We start from the raw sequence: 14,855 nt of genomic DNA on the forward strand, positions 1-14,855 counted from the left end.
TTTCCAAGCTGATTTTGAATAGTTAACAAAAAATGACCCCTTCCTTAGCTCTCTTAAACTGTGAAAAATTTTGAAGCAAGAAATAAGTTATTTCAATCTCCTAGGAAGACATTATAGCCTACTTGTGTTAGGAAAGCTATGAAAATAGGATAGAAAATGGGAGAAACACATTCGTCATACTCCTCAATAGAGCCTTCCACCAAGCTGCTTTATATTGTGAAGGTTCATAGTATCACCGTGTGGAAGCAATTGTTAGATTAAGCCTGCAATTTTCACTCTATATTGAGTATCCAAATGACGGAGTACTTAAGAGTCATGAACACCACACAGGTATGACCATGTCACTGAAATAGCCACATCAGGTGGAGTCATTTGGTGATGGAAACAATCAATATAATCACAGGAAAGGTTTATAATCTAGAAATACAAAGAATAGAAAAACACAAAGTGGGGGATTCAGCCCATCAAATCATAAACAAGTCTCTATACCATCTTTTCACAGACCATATTTTCTGACATTTGGGAGAGTTCTAGCCTAATAAAACTGTTTTATTCCAATAGCTGTCAAAGCTTTCAAGCAGTGGTTTGAAGGCCATATCTGGGTCATACATATGTTCTTTATTGGCCTCACAGGGTTTAAAATATTGTAATTAGTTTTGCCATTATTTCAAAATGGGGAGATGTGACACAAAATCAGGATTTTGGGTTTCTTTGGAAAAAGTAGATCTGGCCTCCAAGCCCACATTCCACTGTGGCGACATCCAAATAAACTGCTACTGAGTAAGGCTTGTGCCTGAGGGTGGACAGCCAGTCTTCATTTTTCCAAAGATTTTCATCAGCTCCTTGCTCCATTAGCAGTTCATGCCTGATTCTCAAAGGTATTTGTTTATTGTTATTCGTGATCTATGATTTAAAATGTCCCTTTCTCCATATTTTCCCCTGGAGAAATTTGAAAATCATGGCAAGGCATGGTAATTACCCTTACCTTCAAGATGGCCCCTCAAGGTGTAACTGGACATTTAGTTGAAGTTTTTCCTATGACAGATAATTCCTAAATGTATGACAGACTTATTAACAGAAGTTCTGAAAGAAAACTTTCTAAGGAAAGTAGAGTGAGGCTGAAATACTTGGTTCCAAAGAGGAAGGGAAAAATCCAATGGAAAAGAAAGAACCAGTCACCCATGAAGGAATGTTCATACATGATTAAAGTGTCATAGGAAATGATGCGTCTAATTTAAGAGAAAAAAAAAAAAAAAAAAAAAAACAGCAGCCAGTGTTTATATCAGGAGAGATGACAGAAGGAGCAAACAAAAAAAAAAAAAAAAAAAAAAGGAGAGAAAAAAGAAAACCATGAACAGGCAATAATCTGTTTTGGAGACAAATCTGAAAATTTCAGAGGCATTCCCATAATTATTTAGTAACTCAATGATACAAACGATCCACTCTTTTTCTTCAACCAACATCCCTTGATTTACCAGTGAATGATCCCCCAGATGAAGAATATTGAATATCTTACATTATTAGTCTAAAGAGTCAGTCAATAAAAAAGCTATAAACAAGCTATTAAAAATATAGACTATTGCTGGATTTCTAAGATTTGGGCTGGAAATTCTTCCTGAGAGAATTATGCTTCCTTGTAGAGATTACAGGATTTGCTTTACCAAGTTGACAACTTTGTAAATACCACCTATAAGTTTTAGTTTTAACTGAAAAATGTTTAACAGCACAGTGATTCCTTCTTAACCTAGAATGAGACATCTGATGTCCATCAAGTGACTAAAATTGATTCTGTGATTTAAAAAAAAAAATGGAGGGAAACTAAAAGATATCTCTGGCTTCACATTAAATTTGAAAAAGAATTGCAAATAGATGCCTGTGTTTGCTAGCCCCCATCATATCTCTATTGCAGAGTTTGCACAGTCTTCACAGTCTTGATTTACTCTCTCAGAGTATTTGCTTACTGCAATATCTGTACAGACTCCCAAGAGACAGAGCGGTAGTATCACAAGTATAGTAAGTGGGCTAGTGTGTCCTAGTGAAAACAAAAACAAGAAAGGATACACCTTCTGTGGACAGGAGCTGCCGGGTCAGGATGGGTTGGCATAAGAGAGATGGGCCTCACTGTGTCCTGGAGGAACCTTTTGCTAACCACAGTACCCACTTACACTCTAACAGCCTCAAAGTTGTGCCTGAGAGCTACCTACCTCTGGGAGGTGGGTGCCTCTGAGAGTCTAGCCAACACTTAAATGAAAGGTCATTACCATTCATTACAGACATCAACACCCTTTGTTAGTAATGCTCTCTCCACACAAAGTGCTTTCTGAGGAAAGTCCCTGGGAAGAAAGTCAAAAACAGGGTGAGCCATAGGCCTGCTGGGTTTCTGCTGTGCCTGTGAGTAAAAATGAATGCACCTCTTTTTTCTGATGTGCTCAGCTTGACTGCCTTAGGGGTGATTCTGGTGAATTGGGAGTTTATGTATCCCACATGCTGAAGGCTGTGTCTGATAAGAGTTTTTGTTGCTGTGTCCCCCACATTGCTCATCCTGCCATGTAAGTACGTTATCAAAAAGCTCTGGTCATTCCACTTGACATCATTGAATCTGGTGAAGTTGGAACTTCTGAACTGGCCAGATGGCTTGAGCCTGCTGATGGTTCACAATGTTCCAATTACACAGTCCACCACAGTGGCCTTTCAGTGCTCAGGAATCTTACATATGCTGTCCCCTGATGAAGAAAACCACTAAAAGGAGTCATTTGTTCATTCTCTACATCCCTGGAGTCCAAGTCAAACTCTCCATTTGCTAACGTCTCTAGCTAGTAGTTTAATTGTGTGTGTGTGTTTAATATTTACTGAAATCCTCCTTGAAATCGATCCCCAATAACTATCAAATAGGAAGGATGTCAGGGAGACTATCAACCACTTTGTTCTGTTTTCCTATAGTAAATAAAAAGATGATCTGCGTGTACTTTAGTCCATACCTAGGAAGGAAAGATTGGGATATTTGGAAGATTTTAATTTAAAATCAACCCTGTTGATGCTGACGTTTCCTCTTTCTTATGCCTGCAATAGGCTCTTTTCCTTCCTTCTGTGTTCTCTTTCTTTCCCAACTCCTGCTTCCTCTGTCTGTCTTCACTTTATGTCTAGAAGTAGGACAAGGTGCCACAAGGAAGGGAGTGAATGAAGAATAGGGAATCCTGTGTTGATCCCATCACCACTTGGAGAGATAAAGGCAACACCAACCAACTCACCACCAGAAAAGTGTGGCTTATATTATAAGGCCATTATATTCTAGAGAAAGCAGAATGAAAGGCAATGGGCCAATACAGCCACCCAAGTTTCAAAAGTGGAGAAACTTTCACCAATGTAGTAAAAGAAATAGGAGAATTTTAGAAAAGGGACCCAAACTAGCCAGTGCTGATTTTAAAGATGGAGGAAGACAGGGCTATTGGCCAAGAAACATGGGGTCAGGAAGCTGGAAAGAGCAAGAAAATACAGGGCCTCCAAAAATGGCCTTTGAAAATGAACATAGATGTGCTGACACTTGATTTTAGCAGTTCTGACTTACAGAACTACAAGGTAATGAATTTAGGGTGTTTTAAGTTGTTAATTTTATGATGTTTTCCTACAGCTGTAATAAAAGCTAACACACCCCATGAGAAAAAAGTTCAGAACTATGAATGCAAATATCTCAGCTACTTCTTCCCACACTGCACCCCAGAATCTGAAAAGTCAGCACACAGTCTCTCAGCTCTAGTCTCCACTGGAATCATCACAGTTCTGAGCTGAGAACACACTTCCATTTGGAGAGTTATTTCCTACTTGGAATTGTAGGATATCAGAATAAGCCTCTTTGGCATAAGGATTATTTTATGGTTTTTCTAATTTATTTATTTGTTTATTTTTAAAGATTTATTTATTTATACAAGCACTGGGTACTGTCAGAAGCTTGGAAAGGTGAGAGAATTCACCAGAGCCAGAGCTGGAAACAGAACAGGCAGACTGACGAAACACACTGCTGAGGGGAGCAGCGGGCGTGGCAGGAGAGGTCTGCGTGCCATGTGGGACCCTCCCGGCGGCCAGGGATCGAGCTGGCGCTGCAGAGGCTGGGGGCAGCTTCGCAGCTCAAGGCTCAAATGCTGCACCACCAGGGGAGGCCCTGTGTTTTTTTTTTGAAAGATTTTTTATTTATATAATAGCTGGGGTACAGGCCAGAGGCACAGGAGGGTGAGAGGATTCACCAGAGACAGAGTGGGGAGCAGAACAGGCAAATGGACCGAAAGCACTACTGAGGGGAGTAGAGGGCGAAACAGGAGAGATCTGACGTGCCATGAGTCTGGTAAGGAAGCCTGTATGGAACTATATTTATTTAATAATTCATTTGGCCCACGATGCTGCCTCTGGCAGTGGAGTTCAGAAAAAAATATGTTGTGATATAATTTTTAAGTTCCTATCATCATGACTTATTCATTAGAGATTTTTCCAAAGAACCCAGCCCTCTGACTTGCAAGTTAACAGGAAAATTATTACAAAATATATTCATGCATCTGTTAAGATTGTATGTCACTACAAATGAACAAAAACTTAGTCTGGTCACAGAAAATGGAGGCACTTTTTTTTTTTTTTTTTTTTTTTTTGGTCAAAATAAGAAGTCAGGAGGTCACCAGAGACATCACAATACCAATGTTGCAATGATGATCTTGGCCCTCCTTCGTGAATACAAAAACTGCATGACTACCATGGCATTATTTGAGTTAAATAATTCTACCTACTGTCTTCACACAAGAAAGGATGCACTAATCCTACAGTCTAGTGAATTTTCTCTTGTGCATATTTTCTGTGATGATTTGTTGTTGCTCAGCTCCCAGGTGAACTTTGAAGAGTCTCACCCTCCTCTTTTCCCCCTCCTGTCCTTTCCTGTGCGGAAGTCCCATATTCAAGACCACTCCACAAAAGTGCAAATAGCTCTTAAGCTGCCTAAAAAACTTTTTCCTTCTTTTTGATCTTGATAAATATGTCACTGCCCTGGGTCCCAGTGGGAAGTGTAGGCATAGTTAGCCAGCTCCCCGTTAGCTTTCAGAGTGGGCTTTGGGAATTTCTTTCCTTTTGTTTTTTTCTTCAGTCACCATTCTTTCCTCTACTTGTTTCCTTCCGCTTCCATTTAAGTGTTGAAAGCTGTTTTGACTTATCGTTCATACCATCATGCTCTTAGATTTCTCATTTTTCAAATACCAGGATCTTATAATATGATTCTATGGAAAGATATGTAAAATGGACTGAAATAGCTTGACAGTATGGCATCAATATATGAAAATGAAAACATTGAGGATCTGTTATACAAATATGATGTGGAAGAATGAAAATTTAGACTACAACTCTTGATCCTTTTTTGTTAATTAAAAAATTCCAATTAAGGGCCTCCCCTGGTGGTGCAGTGGTTGAGCGCTGGGCTGCGAAGCTGCCCATAGCCTCTGCAGCGCCAGTTCTATCCCTGGCTGCTGGCGAGGCACATAGCGAGCAGACCTCTCCTGCTGCGCCCGCTGCTCCCCTCAGTAGTGTACTTTGTGAGTCTGCCTGTTCTGTTCCCTGCTCTGGCTCTGGTGAATTCTCTCACCCTGCTGTGCTTCTGACTGTACCGAGTGCTTGTATAAATAAATAAATAAATCTTAAAAATAAATAAATAAATAAATAAAATAAAGTCAGGGCCTCCCTGGTGGTGCAGGCTGTTGAGTGCCACATTGTGAAGCTGTCCACAGCCTCTTCAGCATCAGTTTGATCCTGGCTGGCTGGCGAGAATCCCACATGGCGTGGCAGACCTCTCCTATCTCACCCGCTGATTCCCTCAGCAGTATATTTCGTCAGTCTGCATGTCCTGTTCCCTTCTCTGTCTCTGGTGAATCCTCTCAACCTCCCGCACATCTGGTCTGTACCCCGGTTCTTATATAAATAAATCAATCTTTAAAAATAAAATATAAAATAAAATAGTCAGTTACATTAAAGATTATTAAGTTGTTAGTAAATCACCACTGAACCTATTTTACTTAGGCAAGCAATGGATAGTGATCATTAAATAATTTTAGTTAAAACAGCACTTTTTTTTAAAGATATTTATTTATTTTACACAAGAATTGGGGTACAGGTCAGAAGCGTGGGAGGGTGAGAGAATTTACCAGAGCCAGAGCGGGGAGCAGAACAGGCAGATGGACTGAAGACACTGCTGAGAGGAGCAGCGGGTGAGGCAGGAGAGGTCTGCTGCGCCATGTGGGGTTCTACCTGGCTGGGGGGGGCAGGGGGGAATCGAACTGGCGATACAGGGGCTGCGGACAGCTTCGCAGTGTGGCGCTCAACCTCTGTGCCACCAGGGAGGCCCTAAAACAGCACTTTAGTACTGCTTAACAATATGCTCCTCCTGGGTGTCTGTCTCTTGAAAACTTTATTTGGAAACTTTGTATGACCTATTAATACCCCAAGAGTTAAAGTTATTAAACTCTACTTGACATGGCATTTGACATAGGAAAAAGGTTAATGTCAAGAAAAAATATGGTTTTAATTTTTGTTAATCAAAATGCATGTGTTTTATATATAACATGGTTCATTTGGAATTGAATAGATGAAACAATTCAAGATTTATCTTCTTTTAATGTTGCACAATCATTTGGTATTTTTGAGAGAAAATGCCACCATCTGATTCAAGTATTAAAAATACTATTTTTTCCTGCATATTTCTGGTTTTAAAACGAGTGATGTGTAAACTGCTTTTTACAAAAGAAATATCTGTGTTTCCATCTTTTCAGTGAATACATATACTTAGTCGGAAGTTGGAACTTCATCATATTTATTATCACTCCCCTGGGCACTTAGCTTCCAATTTCACACAATACACATATAACTCCACCAATCCTTCTCCATGTTTCTCATCAATCCAAAGAACATATGAATAAGCTTTTTTCCTAATCTTCACGTAGCAATGAGTGCCTGCCAGGCTGCTGGTCCATCTAACACTTACTTGGTCATGGTATGCTATGCTGGGCTGGGACCAGAGCAGATGGTACCAATAAAGACAATGACTGGCTGAAATGTGAATTCTGAATGTTTCTCAAATTGCTTATTTCTCTACCTCCAATCCTCACTATTTTTCATATTGTTCTTTCTTCATTTCTTAACAATTTCACCAGAACAACTATTGAACATGTCTTTTAACTTGGGAGATGTGACTGGTTGGGAGGCCAGGCTGAGAGGATCAGGAAAATGATCTTTTTTAGCCCCAGCTCTCCGACCAGGTTCTTCATCTTATTGTGGGCTTGCCTAGAAGAGGTGCAATAAGAAAGAAGAGAGGCAGGGAAAAGGGACCAATGGACATGCTACAAAAATATTTAGCATGTTGGACCTCCCTGGTGGCGCAGGCGGTTGAGTGCTACACTGTAAAGCTGTCCGCAGCCTCGGCAGTACGGGTTCGATCCCAGCCGGCCAGGGAGCTACTCATATGGCGCGACAGACCTCTCCTGTCTCGCCTGCTGCTCCCCTCAGCAGTGTATTTCAGTCAGTCTGCCTGTTCTGTTCCCCATTCCGTCTCCAGTGAATTCTCTCACCCTCCCGCGCGCCTGACCTGTATTCCTGTTCTTGTATGTATGAATAAATAAATCTTTAAAAAAAAAGTTGTTTAGGATACATAATTTAAGGTTGAATATGGCTACTCCAACAAATATAGATTGGAATGGTGAAGGGTTATAGAGATGATATCCCTGCTCTGGCTGAACCAGTGTATAGTGCCCATTCATTCGCCTTGCTGCAAACCTAATTGGACAGGCAACACCCCCCAAAAGACTAACCAGCCATGTCAGTGGTGAGTGTGGAAATACTTCAGTGTTTATTAATATATGATCACAAAAGGTTATCTAGTATCAACAGGTTAAAATGAAGACAAGAGCGAAAGAATATCACCCAGAAAGTAGATGCATTAAGATACGAACAGGAGATGGTAAAATGAGCAGAAGAAAAGTATAAGAAGATGACTAGGATAGGATAAGATTTTTACTTTTTCTGCTAAATCATTTATAGCAATCACAGAAGTAATGTAAACATGCTAAACATTTTTTTTAAGATTTATTTATTCATGCATACAAGAACCAGGGTACAGGCCAGATGTGTGGGAGGGTGAGAGATAGATAGATAGATAGCACTATGAAGCTATCTGCAACCACCGCAGCACAAATTCAATCCCTACAGCATGAGTTTGATCCTCTGCCAGGGAGGTAACCCACATGGCACAGCAGACCTCTCCTGTCTCGCCCACTGCTCCCATCAGCAGCGTATTTCGGTAGATACGCCTATTCTGTTCCCTGCTCTGTCTCTGGTGAATACTCTCACCGCCCCTGCGCCTCAGGCCTGTACCCCAGTTCTCGTATACATAAATAAATAAATCTTTAAAAGAAAAAAGAACTCAGAAAGCTGGAGGAGAATCAGAGAGGTTGGTGTTCCAGAGTTGAGTTTATCCACATATTGTCTCTCTTGTTTGTACATGTGCTCTGAGTGCAGACAACTTTCAAAGTTGAATTCTCCCTGAAACTTAGATCTTTTCTAAAGAGAGCCCCAACTGCTGGCACCCAAAGGAAGAGCAGTTTTGGGGTCCCAGGCCTTTAAAGATCAATGTATGATTTTCATACATTGAAAGATGTTTCATCAGAATTCCTTGAAGATTAGAGTGAGGGTCAACAAACTCTATCTTGCCAACCAAAATCTGGTCAGCCATCTACTTCTTCCTGGAAAAGAACCATGCTTATCCATTCGTATTTGTCTTTGACTGCTTTTGCCTAACAAATGCAGAATATATGACCTGCAAGATCTACATTATTTATTATAATTTGGCCATTTGTAGGAAAGTTTCTGATCCCTGAACACACAAATTAGGTTCCATTTTAACAGTGAACCATCCAATTACTAATCAATATGAGTTTGCAAAATAGCACTCAATGCAACAGTGTCCTACCAAATTTTGCTGCATGCAAGTCCATCAGGCTTCTCTTAGAGTTCACTCTCAAATAAAAGCTTGTCTGTGCTGGATCCTGAACATTCTACTTGCACCTTGTCATCACTTTCAATTTACTAACAAGCTGCTTCCTTTATAATCTCCCTCCCTGTTGTCCCCAACATGGAGTATGCCCATTGTCTTTCTTGTATGCTGTGATATTTAGAAAATGCTCCTCTGTTTTTAAAACTCCAGAGGAATCACCACTGCTCCCTCAAGAAGGGTGTTCTGGAACTGTTCAACATTCTTCACCATTTATGATTTATTTCTAGAACTGCATCTACCCTGGAAAATGTTTCATTCACTGGAGAGTTTGGGAAAATTATTTAAAATATTAGACATTCACTTAAGTTATATAGATCTGGAGATGAAACAGTCCTATTGTGAACCAGTACAAATTGTTATTAGCAATAATATATAAGATTCAATTTCTAAAATAAGGAAAATGCAACTGACAGAAATGACAATTAACATTTTAAGGCTCAAAAGAAATGGATATTTTCTGACAGTGACAGCAAATTTGGAAAGTCTGAGGAAATGTTTTTCTTTAGTAAACATTTGAGTGTTAATAATTTTCTGTCAATTCATACAAATGCATAAAGATATTTAATGTGATACTTATTTTACCTAGAATATACTTTTGTTCTGTAATTGTGAAAAAAAATAGTGTTAAATAAACAAGAGAGATTATTAAAATGTTACCTGCAGGAATTATGAGCAAAGAAATGGCTCACTTCTTTCTTGTCTAAAACAGTGAATGGAATACAGTAGACCTTCAAATTATTGAACAAGTAATTGAAAATTAAGTCACATTCTATATAAATGGATTTAAAAAAAACACATCTTTTACTGGGACTATCATACTTGGATAAATTTATAATTGCTTATTTTTGGCTTTTGCTTATTTCAGAATCATTTAACATCAGATTACTGCTTAGGGAATAATTTGGATACTATGTAAGAAAGAATTTCCAACCTGATTCAAACGTTTATACATGGTTCCACTGGCAAATAGCCATGGGAAGACTCAACATGTATATTATTATTATTATTGCGATTACTGGTGTCACTACATACAAGCCAAGATGAATTGGATGATTAGAAGTTAATGATGCCAATAAAAATAGATAAATAGCTTCATGTGACAAAACACAGTCCAGAAATATATGGTCAATCCGCATATGCGGTCATTTGTTTCTGACAAAGATGCCAAGACAATTCAATGGAGAGAAGAAAATCCTTTAAAGAAATGATGGTAGAAAAAAAAGGTCACTGTAAGGAGAGATTAATATTGATTCTCTGCTTTCACAACACACAAAACCTGACTCAATGTAGATCACAAAATTAAACATAAAAGTTCAAATTATAAAGTTTCTGCAAGAAAGCAAAGGGGAGTATATTTTTGACCTCCATATTTGCAAAGATTTCTTGGACAAAATACAAAAAGCACTAACCATAAAAGAATAGTATTTTAAACTTTACTTTATACATATGGGGAATTTATGCTCTTTAAGAAACACCAAAACAAACAATTATAAACCAGAGACATCCTGCAGGGGAGGAGGAGGAAGAGGGATCAGAGGGAGGGAGGGAGGAGCACAGGGGACTGAGGTGATGGTGCACAGGTGCCTTGGGGAAGGAAATTCTATAGGGACTACACCTGGTATTGGGGGAAGCAACTATTGTTTAAAAATGAACAATGATGTAAAAAATAAATAATTAAAAAAGGAAAAAAAGAAATTTTAAAGGTAAAGTACAGGTTGGGAAGAAATGTTTCCAAGTTATATATTTGAATATGATTATATTTATCAGAAAGGAAACTCATTTCTAAGTGGGTAGAAGCTTTCAGAAAATTATTCACAGTGGAAATACATGAATAATCAATAAACTCATGAAGTAGTACTCAATATCATTAGCTGTTAGCCATCAATAAAATGCAAATTAAAACCACAGAGCTACCACCATTTACAAAAAGAATGGCTCAGTCTGCAAAGATTACCAGTATCAAGTCTTAGTGACAGTGTGGAAAAGCCAGAACACCCCTAAGGGGCTAGTGGGAGTATGAAATATTACAATCAGTCTGGAGAACTACTTGGCAGATACTCGATTACATGGGGATTCTTCCTCTAAATAATTATCCAAGAGAAATGAAAATATATGTCCACCAAAAGACATACACAATGTTTATAACAGCTTTTACTCTTAATAGTGAAATGCTAGAAACAACATAAATATCTATGAACAGGTAAACTGATGAGCCAATTCTGGCATATTCATATAGTAAAACATTATCCCACAATAAAAATGATCAAACTACTGATACAATAGCATGTTTTCTCTCAAAAAAATATTATGGCGTAAAAATGAAGTCATCCACCAAAGAGTATATACTGAATTATTCTGTTTATATGTAACTGAAGAACAGGCAAAGCTAAACTGTAGGGGACAGACAGTTGATCAGTGTGTGTTTGGTGCATTGGGGTGTGACTAGAGAATGGAGTACATGTTCTTACATTAGTATCATTGGTGGCAAAAAGGATGTAGCCTTGGTCAAAACTCATCAAATTGTGTACTTAGGAGGGAGAATCTTATTGCACGTGAATATACATCAATAAAGATGATATAAAGAGAAAAACACATTTAAAATGTACACAAAATGTGAGCTGATATTTAACAAAAGAAAGATCTCCAACAAGTAGAAATACTTAACCTCATTAATCACCAATGGCTTCATAACCACAGCGACATATAATTTCATACCCATTATAAAGTTAAACCTACCCTGTCATCCATCACTTTCAGTACTAGGTCTGAAGCCAAGAAAAATGAAAACATATGTTCACCAAAAGACTTGTGCAAAAATGTTTACAGCAGCTTACATTAGGAAGACCAATACTGGAAACAAACAAATACCAATCAATAGGAGACTAGATAAACAAATATCCTATAATACAATATCTGTAAAAAAAAAAATCAACCTCACAAACAGCAACATGGAAATCATGGAAAATGTGTCTCAGCATCTTGATGAGTCAAAAAAAATCAAATACAAGAATACATACTGCATGATTATATTCACACGAAGTTCACAAACAGCCTAATTATTCTCTCATGATAGAGATCAGAGCAGAACAGTGGTTGTGAAGGCTCATTGGAAGGGATGTGAGGCAACTTTTTGGATGACAGACATGTCCTATGTCTTGACTAAGGTGAGTGGGTCACATGATTGTATAAATTTATCAAACATATTTACTTTAGATACAATTCACTCCATGCATATTTTATCAGGAGTAAATGAAAAATTCCACTGGTCAATTAAAGAACAATAACCTTTGTCACCACCTTTTCTTTCCTGAACAATCTGGCTAACAATCATACTCCTCGATTAATGTTAAAAAGTGTATTTTCAGGGGCCTCCCCAGTGGCGCAGCGGTTGAGCGCTGGGTTGCAAAGCTGCCTGCAGCCTCTGCAGCACAGGCTCGATCCCCGATCCCCGGCCACGGGCGAGGGTCCCACATGGCGCGCAGACCTCTCCTGCCGCCCGCTGCTCCCCTCAGCAGTGTATTTCATCAGTCTGTCTGTTCTGCTCTCCCCTCTGGCTCTGGTGAATTCTCTCATCCTCCCGTGCTTCTGACTGTACCCAGTGCTTCTATAAATAAATAATCTTTTAAAAAAAAGTGTATTTTCACATAAGTATATTTAATGCATGGTTCAAATATTGCCAGCCTCATGGAGTGAAGTGAAACAAGTGATATTTGTTAGTTAGTGTAGTAGTACTTGAGGTTTTTTACTTAAGGATTACTTATTTTTCTTTGGATTCCTTTTCTATAGCAAGGAAATATTTACTACATATAGGTGAGAAGGAAGTGGAAGAAAATCAAGAGTATTTAAAATAAGCAGCCACTGTTAGTCAAAAGGTAAGATTAGCTACCAGACAACAGCAGGAAAGCACACCTGAGCGCCTTACCTTGTAACTTTGTTCTTTATTTTTCTATTTTAGCTTTCCCATAGCCCCTCAGGGAGGGGGCTGGTGGACACAGGAGCAGAGTGGTGGGGAATGGCAGGATTCATCTCCCTGCACATCCCTGTATAGAATGTGCGGTGCTAGGAACAGGGACTCCAGCCCTTGTCGCCTGGATGTATCCTGGCAACCTGTCAACAAAAGGGACAGGACTGAGTTCTTTAGTAACCACTTGGAAAATCCAAAACAAATTGTGAAGGAACTCAGCAACGGATAGGAAAAAAAAGTATGGACCTCAGCTTTCTTTGAAATTGACTTCAGAAACTTTATCAATGGATTAAATATCAAACAAGGAAATCCAGATGAATTTAAGACACAAGGCTCTTCTTAGTGTGAGGATGGAGCAGAAACACAATTTGTTTTTTCCTAAGGGAAAAAAAACGTGCTCATTATCTTACTGATCTTTTCTAGGATCTTTGAAAAGCATGATGTATATAGGCGAGTTTAGCCTCTTCTACAGGAGGAAGATGAAAATTCTCCCTGGCTCTCAAAGGGAGTCTATGCATTAGTCTAAACTGTAAGGAATGACAACACTTTGAAGCTATAGTTAGTTTATTTGTAATGCATCCTAAGATATAGCAAACATTTTGAAAACTGAAATCGCCATTTTAAAATGTAAATGAAATAGTGATTTTTAAAATCTCCATCCTAAAAATACTATGAACTCTTAAGCTGATTGTAGCACAATCCTACAATTCTGCAAGCATTAAAAGCTCATGAGGCAAAACAGTTCATTAAGATAGGGAAAAGTCCATAACATATTGCTAAACGCAAAGAGAAGAGGAATCCTACAGAGCAAACAGTTGTCAGTGGGGTGTGTGTGTGTGTGTGTGCATGCACTTAAAGGATACATAACAGCAATTATTGATGGATGATGGGATTAAGAAACATTTCATTACATGTTGTTTTTTTTCTTAAAGATTTATTTATTTATACAAGAGCCTGAGTACAGGCCAGATGCATGGGAGGGTAAGAGGATTCACCAGAGACAGAGAGGGAGCAGAACCGGCAGACTGGTGAAACATACTGCTGAGGGGAGCAGCAGACGATAAAGGAGAGGTCTGCTGTGCCATGACCATGTGAGAATCTTGCCAGTCGGCCGGGATTGAACCCACGCTGCAGAGGCTGTGGACAGCTTCACAGTGCGGCGCTCAACCACCTGCGCCACGAGGGGAGACCCTCATTACATGTTTTTAGGGTTAGCTGTTAGGATAGAAAAAGCCCTAACCTGAGTTATCAAAATCTTCTTCCTTACCCACAGACAAATGCATTGGAGTATGTAGGTGAGTCACAAGACAGTTAATTCTAATAAAGAGATTTCAGATTATACCGTCTAAAGACCCCATGGGATAATGAAGTCCCACATCCTAAAATTCTATTAGGAATATAGACCTAAAGGTCTATAATGATCTAAAGATGAAGAAATACATCCTTTACATAGATTTAAAGACATCTCAATTATACTACCACATAAAACAGTTCTAATTTAGGCGAAACCTTTCATAAGGTGCCACACATAAATGATACAGAATGCCTAAAAAGCCCTAAGAGCTCTTATGGAGGTGACTAAATAATGAGATGGGGGTAAGAAATCTTGATTTGATACCAGCTCGTGGGTCCCTAGTTAACATATTTCTTACTTTACACAAACTGCATGCTTTGGCAGTCCTATTGTGAGATTAATGAGATATTTCTCTAAGGAAATTCCCCAATAACTAAGCATATCTCAAATGCATACACAGTATTCAGTCCAGTGACCGACTATGCAGGCCAGATGGCAGCACAACAGATAGGAAATGCTGGCCTAGGGCA

The 14,855-nt window shown here is 38.9% G+C and overlaps 1 protein-coding gene and 1 long non-coding RNA gene across 2 annotated transcripts in view; one reads left to right on the forward strand and one right to left on the reverse strand.

The window, feature by feature from the left end:
• LOC119243551 (zinc finger protein 474) overlaps positions 1-13,162 on the reverse strand; it is a 55,949-nt gene extending 42,787 nt beyond the window's left edge. Inside the window, exon 1 of the mRNA XM_054694496.1 lies at positions 12,990-13,162. The gene's annotated coding sequence lies outside the window, so the exon portion shown is untranslated. The remainder of the gene's footprint in view (positions 1-12,989) is intronic.
• The window catches only part of LOC119243552 (uncharacterized), a 41,495-nt gene that overhangs the window by 17,534 nt on the left and 9,106 nt on the right, over positions 1-14,855 (forward strand). The gene's annotated exons all lie outside the window — the stretch shown is intronic.

This window comes from Talpa occidentalis, unplaced genomic scaffold (assembly GCF_014898055.3).
Source record: "Talpa occidentalis isolate TD23 unplaced genomic scaffold, MPIMG_talOcc4v2.1 talOcc4.13, whole genome shotgun sequence".
Taxonomy (NCBI): Eukaryota; Metazoa; Chordata; class Mammalia; order Eulipotyphla; family Talpidae; genus Talpa; species Talpa occidentalis.